At 48.1% G+C, this 16,071-nt stretch overlaps 1 protein-coding gene across 4 annotated transcripts in view; it reads left to right on the forward strand.

Moving 5' to 3' along the window:
• Window positions 1–16,071, forward strand: part of LOC140398353 (solute carrier family 15 member 2-like) — a 689,895-nt gene that overhangs the window by 30,992 nt on the left and 642,832 nt on the right. For 3 of the 4 annotated variants that reach the window (XM_072486942.1, XM_072486941.1, XM_072486944.1), the window contains exon 2: window positions 7,629–7,820. The exons of the other annotated variant lie outside the window; for it this stretch is intronic. The gene's annotated coding sequence lies outside the window, so the exon portion shown is untranslated. The remainder of the gene's footprint in view (window positions 1–7,628; window positions 7,821–16,071) is intronic. 4 annotated transcript variants of the gene reach the window in all.

Raw genomic sequence — 16,071 nt, forward strand, 5'->3', positions numbered from 1 at the left:
CACTGTCTCTCACTGGGGTGCAGGTTCCCAGGGCTCTGCCTCTCACTGGGGTGCAGGTTCCCAGGACACTGCCTCTCACTGGAGTACAGTGAGTACAGGGCACTGCCTTTCACTCGGGTAGTTTCCCTGGGCACTGCCTCTCACTAGGATTAGATTAGGTGGGTTTACTAGGTTACAGGGTTAGGATGAAGGTGCGGGTTTGGGTGGGGTGCTCTTCCTCATGGCTGGTGTGGACTTGATGGGCCGAATGGCCTCCTTCAGCATTGTAAATTTGATGATTCCCGCAGGGCACTGCCTCTCATCTTTATGTGTGCAGGACCGTTTCCTGACACTGTATGTAGATAGGCGAACGAGAGGCGAAGCCATATTGGATTTGGTATTGGGTAATGAACCATGACAGGTGTTAGATTTGGAGGTAGGTTAGCACTTTGGTGATAGTGACCACAAATCGATTTCCTTTACTTTAGTGATGGAAATATATACCGGTATATACTGGTATATACTGCAGGGCAAGAGTTATATCTGGGGGAAAGGCAATTATGATGCGATGAGGCAAGACTTAGGATGCATCGGATGGAGAGGAAAACAGCAGGGGATGGGCACAATAGAAATGTGGAGCTTGTTCAAGGAACAGCTACTGCATGTCCTTGATAAGTATGTACCTGTCAGGCAGGGAGGAAGTGGTCGAGCGAGGGAACCGTGGTTTTCTAAAGCAGTTGAAACACTTGTCAAGAGGCAGAACATAGAACATTACAGCGCAGGACAGGCCCTTCGGCCCTCGATATTGCGCCGACCTGTGAAACCACTCTAAAGCCCATCTGCACTATTCCCTTATCATCCATATGTCTATCCAATGACCATTTGAATGCCCTTAGTGTTGGTGAGTCCACTACTGTTGCAGGCAGGGCATTCCACGTCCTTACTACTCTCTGAGTAAAGAACCTATCTCTGACATCTGTCCTGTATCTATCTCCCCTCAATTTAAAGCTGTGTCCCTTCGTGCTAGACATCACCATCCGAGGAAAAAGGCTCTCACTGTCCACCCTATCTAATCTTCTGATCATCTTGTATGCCTCAATTAAGTCACCTCTTAACCTTTTTCTCTCTAACGAAAACAGCCTCAAGTCCCTCAGCCTTCCCTCATAAGATCGTCCCTCCATACCAGGCAACATTCTGGTAAATCTCCTCTGCACCCTTTCCAATGCTTCCACATCCTTCCTACAATGCGGCGACCAGAATTGCACGCAATACTCCAAATGCGGCCGCACCAGAGTTTTGTGCAGCTGCAACATGACCTCATGGCTCCAAAACTCAATCCCTCTACCAATACAAGCTAACACACCGTATGCCTTCTTAACAACCCTCTCAACCTGGGTGGCAACTTTCAGGGATCTATGTACATGGACACCGAGATCTCTCTGCTCATCCACACTACCAAGAATCTTACCATTAGCCCAGTACTCTGTCTTCCTGTTATTCCTTCCAAAATGAATTGCCTCACTCTTTTCTGCATTAAACTCAATTTGCCACCTCTCAGCCCAGCTCTGCAGCTTATCTATGTTCCTCTGTAACTTGTAACATCCTTCCACACTGTCCACAACTCCACCGACTTTAGTGTCATCGGCAAATTTACTCACCCATCCTTCTACGCCCTCCTCCAGGTCATTTATAAAAATGACAAACAGCAGTGGCCCCAAAACAGATCCTTGTTGCACACCACTAGTAATTGGACTCCAGGCTGAACATTTCCCATCAACCACCACCTTTTGACTTCTTCCAGCTAGCCAATTTCTGAACCTAACTGCTAACTCACTCTGAATCCCATACCTCCGTATTTTCTGCAATAGCCTACCGTGGGAACCTTATCAAACGCTTTACTGAAATCCATATACACCACATCAACTACTTTACCCTCATCCACCTGCTTGGTCACCATCTCAAAGAACTCAATAAGGTTTGTGAGGCACGACCCAGGAAGTGTAGAAGATTGTAGTTTAGTTGGACAGCATGGGCGGCACGGGCTTGGAGGGCCGAAGGGCCTGTTCCTGTGCTATACATTCCTTTGTTCTTTGTACACAAAACCGTGTTGCCTATCTCTAATCAAATTATTCCTTTCCAGATGATTATACATCCTATCTCTTATAAACCTTTCCAAAACTTTGCCCACAACATAAGTAAGGCTCACTGGTCTCTAGTTACCGGGGTTGTCTCTCCTCCCCTTCTTGAACAAGGGGACAACATTTGCTATCCTCCAGTCTTCTGGCACTATTCTTGGAGACAAAGGTGACTTAAAGATCAAAGCCATGCTGCGCATTTTAACTCAGTACTTAACAGAAGCCAGTCTGGTCGCTGAACTCATCTTCATACTTTCCACCAGTACTTGTGAATGGTGTTACTGGTATTCTCAGCGAGGTGGCTGGTTTTGAGTAATCCTTTAAGTTTATGATTTATTTCCTGTTGTTCCAGTGTGTGTACAAATTCCATTGACTCACCTTTGATCCGGATCCCATGCTTTTATCACAGAAATCTGGTGATCTCAGTCTTGAATACTCCAGCTGACCCTCTGCATAGACAGCCTTTGGTGGAAAAAGTTACAGATTTCCAGTACCCTTCGTCTGAAACAGTGCTCCCTCATTTCACTCACACGTGGCCTGGTTATTTTTTTGAAATTATGGCTCCTTGTACTGGGCTCACCCACCGGAGCAAATATTTCCCTGTACCTACGTGGGCTGCAAAGAACTGGATTGCATTGTCTTGATGTCAGAAGGTTAAAGGATGATTTAACCGAGGTGTTTAAAAAAATAAAGGCATTGGTCATGAGAAATATGGAGGAACAGCTTTTCGGGTGGAGGTAAAGATCTAAGCCGGAATTCTCTGGCTGTTGGCTGGCGGTGGGACCGTCTGGTCCCGCAAGCAGCGCACTCCCGTCCGCAGGTTTCCCAGCGGAGTGGGGTGGCTTCGATAGGAATTCCCGTTGAATTCCTGGTGGGATCCAGCAGTGTGCCATCTCCCGTTGCCGAGAATCACGGGGCTGGAGAATCCCGGCCCTTGTCTCTATTCAAAAAAGGGCAGAGGTTCTCCCCACTGCCCAATATTTATCCCTCAACCATTACCCCAAAATGGATGATTTGGTCGTTTATTTTATTGCTTTTGTGGGATCTGTCATGATATCCACATCAGCATATCATGGTGCAATCACACACACACTGATGGACAGGCAGTTGGACCAACCAGCACACACATAATATCGCAGCCAATTACCAGTGAGAGCACACGCATTATAAAATGCTTGAGACAATTCACACCTCTTTAACCTGGGGTTACCCCATCTCTGGATCTGTAAAGATTTAATCACCTGCTAATGCTCGCATTCCTGGCATCTTTGAATTTGTCTATATATGTGTTTCTGGAACAGACCTCTTCATTCACCTGAGGAAGGAGCAGCGCTCCGAAAGCTAGTGACATCGAAACAAACCTGTTGGACTTTAACCTGGTGTTGTAAGACTTCGTATTATAAAACAGGGAACACCACAGTTGCCGCTCATTCTACCAGGAGATAGCTCAGAACACAGAGCTCACAGCGTGCCACTCGGGCATAGACCATGTGTTGAGTGCCTCACTAAGATAGTGATAGGGCTGGGTCCACAGGTTAGCTGGTGAAGCACGTACCCATGCCAGCAGTTAGTTGTTACCGTCGTTAAGACAATAAAACAGAGTTGTACCATCTACAGCCGTGTTGGATGATTTGTGCATCAGAACACCCAACACGACATGATACCAGTAGTGGAAGCTAACCAGCGACAGTGTGACCTACCTGCACCCTTTCTGAAATCCGCCATCCTGCTCCATGGAAAACCTCAGCCTGCCGCAGCCGCTCTGAATCGCTGGTAATCTCGGCGTAAACTGGAAGCTGTTTAAACAGCGCTTCCAGCTCTTCCTAGAAGCCACAGACAGGGAGAATGCATTGGACACCAGGAAGATCGCCCTCCTCCTCTCCACGGCGGGGCAACACGCCATCCACATCTGTAACTCCCTGGCATTCGCGGAAGGCGAGGACAAAACAAAATATAAGACGGTGCTTCTGAAGTTCGAGGAACACTTCAGCGTGGAAGTCAATGAGAGCTTCGAGAGGTACCTATTCCAGCAGCGCCTGCAGGGTAAGAATCATAGAATCATAGAAGTTTACAGCATGGAAACAGGCCCTTCGGCCCAACCAGTCCATGCCGCCCAGTTTTTACCATTAAGCTAGTCCCAGTTGCCCGCACTTGGCCCATAACCCTCTATACCCATCTTACCCATGTAACTATCTAAATGTTTTTTAAAAGACACAATTTTACCCGCCTCTACTACTACCTCTAGCAGCCCATTCCAGACACTCACTACCCTCTGAGTGAAGAAATTGCCCCTCTGGGCCCTTCTGAAACTCTCCCCTCTCACCTTAAACCTATGCTCTCTAGTTTTAGACTCCCCTACCTTTGGGAAAAGATGTTGACTATCTACCTTATCTATGCCCCTCATTATTTTATAGACCTCTAAAGATCACCCCTAAGCCTCCTACGCTCCAAGGAAAAAAGTCCCAGTCTATCCAGCCTCTCCTTATAACTCAAACCATCAAGTCCCGGCAACATCCTAGTAAATCTTTTCTGCACTCTTTCCAGTTTAATAATATCCTTCCTATAATAGGGTGACCAGAACTGCACACAGTATTCCAAGTGTGGCCGGACCAATGTCTTGTGCAACTTCAACAAGACGTCCCAACTCCTGTATTCAATGTTCTGACCAATGAAACCAAGCATGCCGAATGCCTTCTTCACCACCCTGTCCACCTGCGACTCCACCTTCAAGGAGCTATGAACCTGTACTCCTAGATCTTTTTGTTCTATAACTCTCCCCAACGCCATACCATTAACTGAGTAGGTCCTGGCCTGATTCAATCTGCCAAAATGCATCACCTCACATTTATCTAAATTAAACTCCATCTGCCATTCGTCGGCCCACTGGCCTAATTGATCAAGATCCCGTTGCAATCCTAGATAACCTTCTTCACTATCCACTGTGCCACCAATCTTGGTGTCATCTGCAAACTTACTAACCATGCCTCCTAAATTCTCATCCAAATCATTAATATAAATCACAAATAACAGTGGACCCAGTACCGATCCATGAGGCACACCACTGGTCACAGGCCTCCAGTTTGAAAAACAACCCTCTACAACCACCCTCTGTCTTCTGTCGTCCAGCCAATTTTGAATCCAATTGGCAACCTCACCCTGGATCCCGTGAGCTTTAACCTTCTGCAACAACCTACCATGCGGTACCTTGTCAAAGGCTTTGCTAAAGTCCATGTAGACAACGTCTACTGCACTGCCCATCATCACTGCCCTTGGTCACCCCCTCAAAAAACTCAATCAAATTTGTGAGACATGATTTTCCACGCACAAAGCCATGCTGACTGCCCCGAATCAGTCCTTGCCTCTCTAAATGCTTGTAGATCCTGTCTCTCAGAATACCTTCTAGCAACTTACCTACTACAGACGTTAGGCTCACCGGTCTGTAGTTCCCAGGCTTTACCCTGCTGCCCTTCTTAAACAAGGGCACAACATTCGCCACTCTCCAATCTTCAGGCACCTTACCTGTGGCTGCCGATGATTCAAATATCTCTGTTAGGGGACCCGCAATTTCCTCCCTAGCCTCCCACGACACCCTGGGATACATTTCATCAGGTCCCGGGGATTTATCTACCTTGATGCGCTTTAAGACTTCCAGCACCTCCTCCTCTGTAATATGCACACTTCTCAAGACATCACTATTTATTTCCCTTAGTTTCCTAACATCCATGCCTTTCTCCACCGTGAATACCGATGAGAAATATTCATTCAGGATCTGAAAGGATGAACCTTTCCAATTTTACTTGACACACCTCCGTATCCTTGCGCAATCCTGCGGCTATGAGGCCACCTCCGACTCCATGATACGGAATCAGATAGTTTTTGGGGTCATCTCGGACACCCTACGCCAGCAGCTCCTTAAAATTAAGCACCTCACCCTAGCGACTGCCATCGAGACCTGCGTCCTCCATGAGAACGCGACCAGCCGGTACTCCCGAATCCAGGCGGCCGAAACTGCACAGCATGGATCCTATGAGGCGGAGCGGGTCCGGTCGATCGAGTTCCTCCCGGCCCGCGGCCCGGACAAAGGCGGCCATTTCGCGCGCTTTCCGAGGCCTCCCGCGCTTGTACGCGCCAAAAGAGGTGACGTTGACGCAGAGGGACGTGATGCGCAGGCGCGCTCTACGCAGTGGCGCAACGAACACAACAAACGCCATGATGTCATGATGTGCGGCAACTGTGGCTCTGCCCACTTTAAGCGGCAATGTTCAGCCAAAGCGCGACAATGCCTCCGCTGTGGCAGGATGGGCCACTATGCTGCCTGCTGCCGAGCAGCTCAACCTGCCAACTCCCAACAATTCCGTCAGCCTCGCAGGGACGTGCGGGCGATTCAGCCCCCCTACACTGAGTCATATCCTGACAACATGCAGACCAGCGATACCGAAGACAGGGAGCCCTTCCGCGTTACGGTAATCCACAAGAACCGGATGTCCCCAAGTCGGAACCACCAGCCGCTGCCAGTGCACAGCATTGATCCGGGCGGTGAGTGGTGTGCCACCCTAACGGTCAACCCAAATTCGTCGCCCACCTGAGAGACTTGACTTATGAGCCTGTTAGCACATTGGACTCACTGAATTGTTTTACAGTACTGTTAACTAGTTTCTTTTCTTGTCGTTCATTGTTCGAGAAGTTTTCTCTCGTCTGCTGATTGCATTTGTTCTGTTGTTCGTTGTTCTGTTGCACCTGACACCTTCCTCTGTATATAGTTTAGCCTCATGTACATGGTGTAAATATTGCACACACATACTCAGATGCACTCAGTACACATTTCTATTTATTAGCATGTAGGCACATATCCTTTGTGAAAGGAGGGGATGTCACCACATCAGCATATCATGGTGCAATCACACACACACTGACAGGCAGTTGGACCAACCAGCACACACATAACATCGCAGCCAATCACCAGTGAGAGCACACGCACCATAAAACAGGGAACACCACAGCTCCCGCTCATTCTACCAGGAGATAGCTCAGAGCACAGAGCTCACAGTGTGCCACTCAGACATAGACCATGTGCTGAGTGCCTCACTAAGATAGTGATAGGGCTGGGTCCACAGGTTAGCTGGTGAAGCACGTACCCAAGCCAGCAGTTAGTTGTTACCGTAGTTGAGACAATAAAACAGAGTTGTACCATCTACAGCCGTGTTGGATCATTTGTGCATCAGAACACCCAACACGACAGGATCTTGCTGTGCACAATTTGGCTGCCTTTTCTCTTACATTAGAATGGCAACTGCACTTCAAAAAGTACTCAACTAGCTGTGAAGCACTTAAGTATTGAGGATGTGAAAGGTGCTAGATCAATACAAAGGGTTGTGCAGCAGTTGGGACAGTGAGTTTCCAGTTTCTGTTTGCATGCCGTCTAAGGAGGAAGTGGATTGGATGGTGGATCATTATAGACTGCCCAAACTGCCCAACCCCACTCACTAAGAATATGTCTATCTCTCTTCCTGTCAGATTTCCCCACCAGGTCCTGTAAATGGTGGCGGTGGATTCTTGCTGCTTGGCTGCTCCCAGAATGAACCCTGAACAAATGTCTACAACCGCGCTCGATGGAAGTTTTTAATTGTAGGTTTGGGAAGGATTGACTGTGGTGAGCTGGGATCACCTGGAGAATCGTTTTCTTAAGGAACGCTTTCTGAGCAGTGGGTGAGTTTGCAGTTTATGCACAGCTGAAATGAGGTTGAACCTGCTTACCGACTCTTATCAACACCCCAGATTATTCTTTATTATAAATTTTATAATTCTGTGATTTTAAAACCCCTTAGATTTTGACCCTGGCCCTGCAATCAGGCAAATATATCTATTGCAGTTGTCATGCTTGTCCTGAATCTGTGGAATTCCTTCACGCAGAGGGCTGTAGAGGTTGGGTTGTTAAGCATATTCAAGGCTGAGATAGACAGATTTTTAATCAGTAAGGGAATCGAGGGTTATGGGGATAAGGCAGGAAAGTGGAGTTCAGGATTATAACATTAGATCAGTTAAATCTCATTGAATGGCAGAGTAGACTCGATATGCTGAATGGCCTACTTCTGCTCCTATGCCTTATGGGCTTATGGTCTTGTGGTATTTCACACAGCTGGCCATTCTTCATATGTGAGCCATATTCGAATGTCAATAAGCTATTTGACTGTAGGTTGCATCACACTGGATTGTTCATGCAGTCACCCTGGTCTGCTAATGTACGTTTTCCAGAGGTAATTCCTCTTGGCTAATTTTGGCCTGCTGAATTACTACTCCAAGGGCATATAACGAGCTGTGAGTGAAACCTAGGGGCATCCTAAATGAATGCATTTACCCATCACCCCCTGGGGTGAGCTCACAAGGTGCTTGTTAAAAGGCCGCGGCTTTTCCAGAATTAAAAGTGGCAAACCTTTCCACTTTTGCCTAACAGACATATTCAGCCCTGACAGATATCCTACTGAGAGAACAAGAACTCCGTTGGAACTTCACCAGAGCACTGTAAAGCTACAGCAGGACACAGATAATTTGGGCTTGATTTGACTGCGTCAAAGTATCTTCAGGCTAGAGCGAACAATACAGCAGGGTGGTCCACTGGTGTAACATCTTCACTCAGTGTTGTTTGCCTTTTAAGCACTGTTTACTGCACAGTTTGATTGAACAAATTGTAGATTGTTGGTGAGTGCGGGTACTGTACGTTATCTGTGAATGTTGCAGCCTGAGGGGTGGCTATCTATCAGCTTCGATAGATCACCCACAGCATGGCCACTGATATCAGTTGAACTCCTTGTAAGTGTGGATTGCAGGTTCAGGGTTCTATTATTACAGCCCCATGTCTGATAGAGTTCCAGCTCGTGAGGCCCCATGTTGGGTGCCGTTAGAACTGTATGCTCAATTGCTCGGAATTTGGGTAAAATTCAGTAAAGGCTATTAAATTGGGCAATCTGAATGTGTGCTAGAGTCAAACGGGATGTAGTTGTACCGAGCAAAGCGGTAGGGGAACAAGGTGGAGAAATTGGAGCGACGTGAGTGATCTATGGAAAATAGACAACATTGTTGGATATAAAAGTTTAGAAAGAAAGACTTGCATTCATGTTGCACCCCTCTCTACCTCAGGACATCCAAAAGCACCTTACAGCCAATGAAGTACTTAAAAAAATATCTAACTACATGGTTGTAATATAGGAAATGTGGCGGCCAATTTGTGCACGGCAAGATCCCACAAACAGCAGTATGATAATGACCAGATCATCTGTCTTAGTGGCATTGATTGAAGGCTAGATATTGGACTGAACACTGGGGAACTCTCCCTTGCTCTTATTCAAAATAGTGCCAGAGATTTCTGCACACACACACATGTAAAACAGACTGAGAGCCACCACTGAGTTGTGCCTGACAGCTTGAAGATTCTCTCAGTCTATAGAGCTGATCCTGAAATGCCGATGACATTGTTTCAGTTCAAAGGCAGCGGTGAATGTGTTGGTAGAGATGATTCTCCGTGACGGGAGCAATTCCTGTTGGGAGGGGTGTTAACTTTGGCGTGGTAGATTGTATGTTTTCCTGTTAGTGAAACCAGTTTCAGACAGCTGGATGACTGTAGTGTTGTGTCTGGGTGTGTCTAGCACAATAGCAAGGTGCAGTAACTTTCTGTATAACTTAATGTACTGTTCAATCTTTTAAATCACACCTACCATTCTTTGTGTCAATAACTTGGATCGGTAAGTTTGAGAGGCCAGCATTGTTATATTATCAGGCTGATTATCCGGCATCGATTACTGTTTATTACATCTATTACTTAAGTGAGGGCTTAAGTGGGTTGGTGCAGACTTGATGAGCCGAACGGCCTCCTTCTGCACTGTATGTTCTATGTTCTACTGGATGAGCAGAAATTTCCTCCAATTAAATAAATGGGCAAGACTAAAATCATTGTTTTTGGTGCTCACTTCAAACTTCATTCCTCAGATACCCACTCAAATCTCTACCTGACAATAGTCTGTGATTAAGCCGGTCTGTTCAAAACCTTGGTGGCACATTCAATCCCAAAACGAGCTTCCGACCTCAGAATTATGCCATCACTATGACCACTGACTTTGATCAGATCGTTTGACATCGGCCCTATCTCAGCCAATCTGCTGGTGAAACCCGCATTGTGACTTCATTACCTCTAGATTTCACTATTCCTGCCACACTGTGACAACATTTATTTGTGACTTGAGAGATCATGGGTGCGATTTAATGGAAAAGTTTCTAAGTGTGGTAGCGAACGGGAACTGCTGCGAGCTTCCCGACTCTCGAACCGGCGAGGCCGTCACCGCTATCAAATGTTAATTGGTACACTTAACAAGGGCCCACGGGCTTCACCCCACAAATGATGGTCCCGCTGCTTGATACGCCGGGATTGCACCTGCCAGTTCCCCTCTAACAGGGGGGGCAGAACTTAGACCAATCCTGGAGAGCAAACCCCACTCAGATCACAGCCATGTCACCAAGCAGACTAAACCAGTGAAGGGAGCAGGAGGGGGGAAAGGCAATGGGAAGGAGATGGGCAAAGGGTGGGGAATGGGGTGCAATGAAGGATGAAGCCACATCCTCTGTGAAGCGGATGAGGATGAGTGCCTCCCTGGCCCTCCAGACTTGCCGGACCCTCGCCGCTGCTGCCTGTCCTCCATCCTCTGGCTGGTCCTTCGGATCCTCCCCGGATTCGTCCTCGAGTCCCTCCTAGTCCGCCCCCTCCTCGTCCTTCTCCTTGGAGGTTTTCCCCTCCCTCCACCTCCAGCCCGTCACCTCACTACTGTCCCAGGTTGTGGAGGGCACAGCAGACCACCACAAGCGGGCACTTTCTGGGAGGTGTACTGCAATACATCACCAGAGCGTCCGGGCATTGAAACTGCATTGTCAGGCATCTGATGCACCGCTCAATGACAGCCTGGTTGCTGTATGGGCCTCATTATATCGGCTCTCCGCATCAGTCACCGACCTCCGTACTGGTGTCATTAACCAGTTCCTCAGTGGGTACCCCTTATCTCCTAAGAGCCATACGGACATCCTGGGGTGGCCCTCGAACGACACATCTTCCACCATAAGGCTGCGTACTTAGCCTCCTATCAAACTCCCTATACACACACATGACTGTGTGGCAAAATTTGGCTTCAGATCCATCTACAAGTTTGCTGGTGACACAACCGTAATGGGTCGAATCTCAGACAAAGACCAGTCAGAGTACAGGAGTGAGATAGAGAACTTAGTGGCATGGTGCACTGACAATAATCCCTCCCTCAATGTCTTCAAAACTAAGGAGCTGGTCATCGACTTCAAGAAGACCACCAGAAAGGGCAGGCAGTCAGTGCAGGAATCCCCTGTGGTTGTCCCCCTCTCGAACAGGTATACCCCTTTGGATACTGTCGGGGGGAATAGCCTATCAGGGGAAAACAGCAGCAGCCAGAGCAATGGCACACGTCTGGCTCTGATGTTCAGAAGGGAGGGTCAAAACGCAGAAGAGCAATAGTAATAGGGGACTCTATAGTCAGGGGCACAGATAGGCGCTTCTGTGGACGTGAAAGAGACTCCAGGATGGTATGTTGCCTCCCTGGTGCCAGGGTCCAGGATGTCTCCGAACGGGTAGAGGGCATCTGAAGGGGGAGGGCAAACAGGCAGAGGTCGTTGTACATATTGGTACTAACGACATAGGCAGGAAGGGGCATGAGGTCCTGCAGCAGGAGTTCAGGGAGCTAGGCAGAAAGTTAAAAGACAGGACCTCTAGGGTTGTAATCTCGGGATTACTCCCTGTGCCACGTGCCAGTGAGGCTAGAAATAGGAAGATAGAGCAGCTAAACACGTGGCTAAACAGCTGGTCTAGGAGGGAAGGTTTCCGTTATCTGGACCACTGGGAGCTCTTCCGGGGCAGGTGTGACCTATATAAGAAGGACGGGTTGCATCTAAACTGGAGAGGCATAAATATCCTGGCCGCGAGGTTTGCTAGTGTCACACGGGAGGGTTTAAACTAGTATGGCAGGGGGGTGGGCACGGGAGAAATAGGTCAGGAGGTGAGAGCATTGAGGGAGAACTAGAGAATAGGGACAGTGTGGCTCTGAGGCAGAGCAGACAGGGAGAAGTTGCTGAACACAGCGGGTCTGGTGGCCTGAAGTGCATATGTTTTAATGCAAGAAGTATAACGGGTAAGGCAGATGAACTTAGAGCTTGGATTAGTACTTGGAACTAGGATGTTGTTGCCATTACAGAGACCTGGTTGAGGGAAGGGCAGGATTGGCAGCTAAACGTTCCAGGATTTAGATGTTTCAGGCGGGATAGAGGGGGATGTAAAAGGGGTGGCGGAATTGCGCTACTGGTTAGGGAGGATATCACAGCTGTACTACGGGAGGACACCTCAGAGGGCAGTGAGGCTATATGGGTAGAGATCAAATAAGAAGGGTGCAGTCACAATGTTGGGGGTTTACTACAGGCCTCCCAACAGCCAGCGGGAGATAGAGGAGCAGATAGGTAGACAGATTTTGGAAAAGAGTAAAAACAACAGGGTTGTGGTGATGGGAGACTTCAACTTCCCCAATATTGACTGGGACTCACTTAGTACTAGGGGCTTAGACGGGGCAGAGTTTGTAAGGAGCATCTAGGAGGGCTTCTTAAAACAATATGTAGACAGTCCAACTAGGGAAGGGCTGTACTGGACTTGGTATTGGGGAATGAGCCCGGCCAGGTGGTAGAAGTTTCAGGAGGGGAGCATTTCGGGAACAGTGACCACAATTCAGTAAGTTTTAAAGTGCTAGTGGATAAGGATAAGAGTGGTCCTAGGATGAATGTGCGAAATTGGGGGAAGGCTAATTATAACAATATTCGGCGGGAACTGAAGAACCTAGATTGGGGGCGGATGTTTGAGGGCAAATCAACATCTGACATGTGGGAGGCTTTCAAGTGTCAGTTGAAAGGAATTCAGGACCGGCATATTCCTGTAGGGTGAAGGATAAATAGGCAAATTTCGTGATCCTTGGATAACGAGGGATATTGTAGGCCTCGTCAAAAAGAAAAAAGAGGCATTTGTCAGGGCTAAAAGGCTGGGAACAGTCAAAGTCTGTGTGGAATATAAGGAAAGTTGGAAGGAACTTAAGGAAGGAGTCAGAAGAGCTAGAAGGGGTCATGAAAAGTCATTGGCAAATAGGGTTAAGGAAAATCCCAAGGCTTTTTACACGTACATAAAAAGCAAGAGGGTAGCCAGGGAAAGGGTTGGCCCACTGAAGGACAGGGGAGGGAATCTGTGTGTAGAGCCCGAGGAAATGGGCGAGGTACTAAATGAATACTTTGCATCAGTATTCACCAAAGAGAAGGAATTGGTAGATGTTGAGTCTGGAGAAGGGTGTGTTGATAGCTTGGGTCACATTGAGATCCAAAAAGACGAGGTGTTGGGCGTCTTAAAAAATATTAAGGTAGATAACTCCCCAGGGCCTGATGGGATCTACCCCAGAATACTGAAGGAGGCTGGAGAGGAAATTGCTGAGGCCTTGACACAAATCTTTGGATCCTCACTGTCTTCAGGTGATGTCCCGGAGGACTGGAGAATAGCCAATGTTGTTCCTCTGTTTAAGAAGGGTAGCAAGGATAATCCAGGGAACTACAGGCCGGTGAGCCTTCCTTCAGTGGTAGGGGAATTACTGGAGAGAATTCTTCGAGACAGGACCTACTCCCATTTGGAAGCAAATGGACGTATTAGTGAGAGGCAGCATGGTTTTGTGAAGGGGAGGTCGTGTCACACTAACTTGATAGAGGCATACGGCATGCTTGCCTTCATTGGCCGGGGCATTGAGTATAAGAATTGGCAAGTCATGTTGCAGCTGTATAGAACCTTAGTTAGGCCACACTTGGAGTATAGTGTTCAATTCTGGTCGCCACACTACCAGAAGGATGTGGAGGCTTTAGAGAGGGTGCAGAAGAGATTTACCAGAATGTTGCCTGGTATGGAGGGCATTAGCTATGAGGAGCGGGTGAATAAACTCGGTTTGTTCTCACTGGAACGACGGAGGTTGAGGGGCGACCTGATAGAGGTCTACAAAATTATGAGGGGCATAGACAGAGTGGATAGTCAGAGGCTTTTCCCCAGGGTAGAGGGGTCAATTACTCGGGGGCATAGGTTTAAGGTGCGAGGGGCAAGGTTTAGAGTAGATGTACGAGGCAAGTCTTTTACACACAGGGTAGTGCGTGCCTGGAACTCGCTACCGGAGGAGGTATGGAAGCAGGGACGATAGTGACATTTAAGGGGCATCTTGACAAATACATGAATAGGATGGGAATAGAGGGATACGGACCCAGGAAGTGTGGAAGATTGTAGTTTAGTCGGGCAGCATGGTCAGCACGGACATGGAGGGCCGAAGGGCCTGTTCCTGTGCTGTATATTTCTTTGTTCTTTGTTCTTTGAAGTGAAATGTCATCCATGCCCCTGTCTGCATCAACGGGGCCGAGGTGAAGATGTTGACAGCTTCAAACTCCTTGGTGTAAATATCACCAACAATCTGTCCTGGTCCACCCACGTTGACGCTACGACCACGCAAGCAAAACAGCGCCTATATTTCCTGAGGAAATAAAGGAAATTCTGCATGTCCACGTTGACTCTTACCAATTTTTTACAGATGCACCACAAAAAGCATCCTATCTGGCTGCATCACAGTTTGGTGTGGCAACTGCTCGGCCCAAGACTGCAAGAAACTACAGAGAGTCGTGAACACCACCCAGCCCGTCACACAAACCCACCTCCTATCCATGGACTCTGTCTACACCTCCTGCTGCCTTGGGAAAGTGAGCAGCATAATCAAAGACCCCTCCCACCCGAGTTATTCTCAACAAAAGTTTGACATGCCAATAGATTCAAAAACAGCTTCTCCGCACCGTTTCCAGACTCCTGAATGAACCTCTTATAGACTGCACTGATCTTCTTGCACATCCTCTCTGCAATTGTAGCACTATATACTGTATTCTTCCCTTCTGTCTATGTTTATGTATTTTCATTATGTATCCTCATATTTTTATCGTAAGTTCTATATTTTCATGTATGGAATGATCTTTCTTAACTGTATGCAGAGCAATAATTTTCACTATACCTCGGTACACATGACAATTAATCTAATCTAATCCAAGAGGGCGGTGTTGTCCGACTGCCCTAGGGTGTAGCTGTCATGCACAATCCCTGGGAAGTGTGCACAATCTTCATGTGGTGGTCGCACACGAACCGGACGTTCAGGGAGTGGAAACCCTCCCTGCTGATGTAGAGCACTCCCTGACAGCCTGGCACACACAAGGCAATGTGTGCGGCATCTATTACCCTCTGGACCTGGGGTACCCTGGCACTGGTTGAGAATCCTGTTGCCCGAGTATCTTTTTGGGCCTGGTCCCTGTCAAAGCTTATCTCGTTCATTGCCCGGGCAAACATGGCATCCGTGACCTCACGGATGCAATTCTGGGCCTGAGCTTGTGAGATGCCGCTCAAGTCCCCACTAGAGCCCTTGAATGATCCTGAGCTAATAGGTTCTGTAGTGACCTTGGCAACCACCGGGAGCGGGTTCCTCCTCCTCCACGTGGTGCAAGTCCACTAGGATATAGCAAAGGTGCTACACTACCCCCTTATTGAGGCACAAGCTGTCCGTCATCTTTTCGAAAGACCAGCGATGTCTGTACACCTTAGGCCATTGCTGGCCTCCCCACCTGGGTTCCTCCCTGGCCTAATGGGTGGCTGGGTCTGCAGGATGTGGGGCAGGGCAATGCACAGGAGCCGCCGCCTCGAGTCTCTGTCGACGCTGGTGTGCCGCCCCCACCGGTTTCTGGCCGCCTGAGCCGCTAACAGCACCACGAGGGCAGCTTCCGTGGGGTCCAAGATATCATCCAACCCATGTAATATCTGTAAGGAATTGTAGAGGGCGTGAGACTGAAAACCAGCAGTGTC

The sequence above is a fragment of the Scyliorhinus torazame genome, chromosome 21 (assembly GCF_047496885.1).
Source record: "Scyliorhinus torazame isolate Kashiwa2021f chromosome 21, sScyTor2.1, whole genome shotgun sequence".
Classification (NCBI taxonomy): domain Eukaryota; kingdom Metazoa; phylum Chordata; class Chondrichthyes; order Carcharhiniformes; family Scyliorhinidae; genus Scyliorhinus; species Scyliorhinus torazame.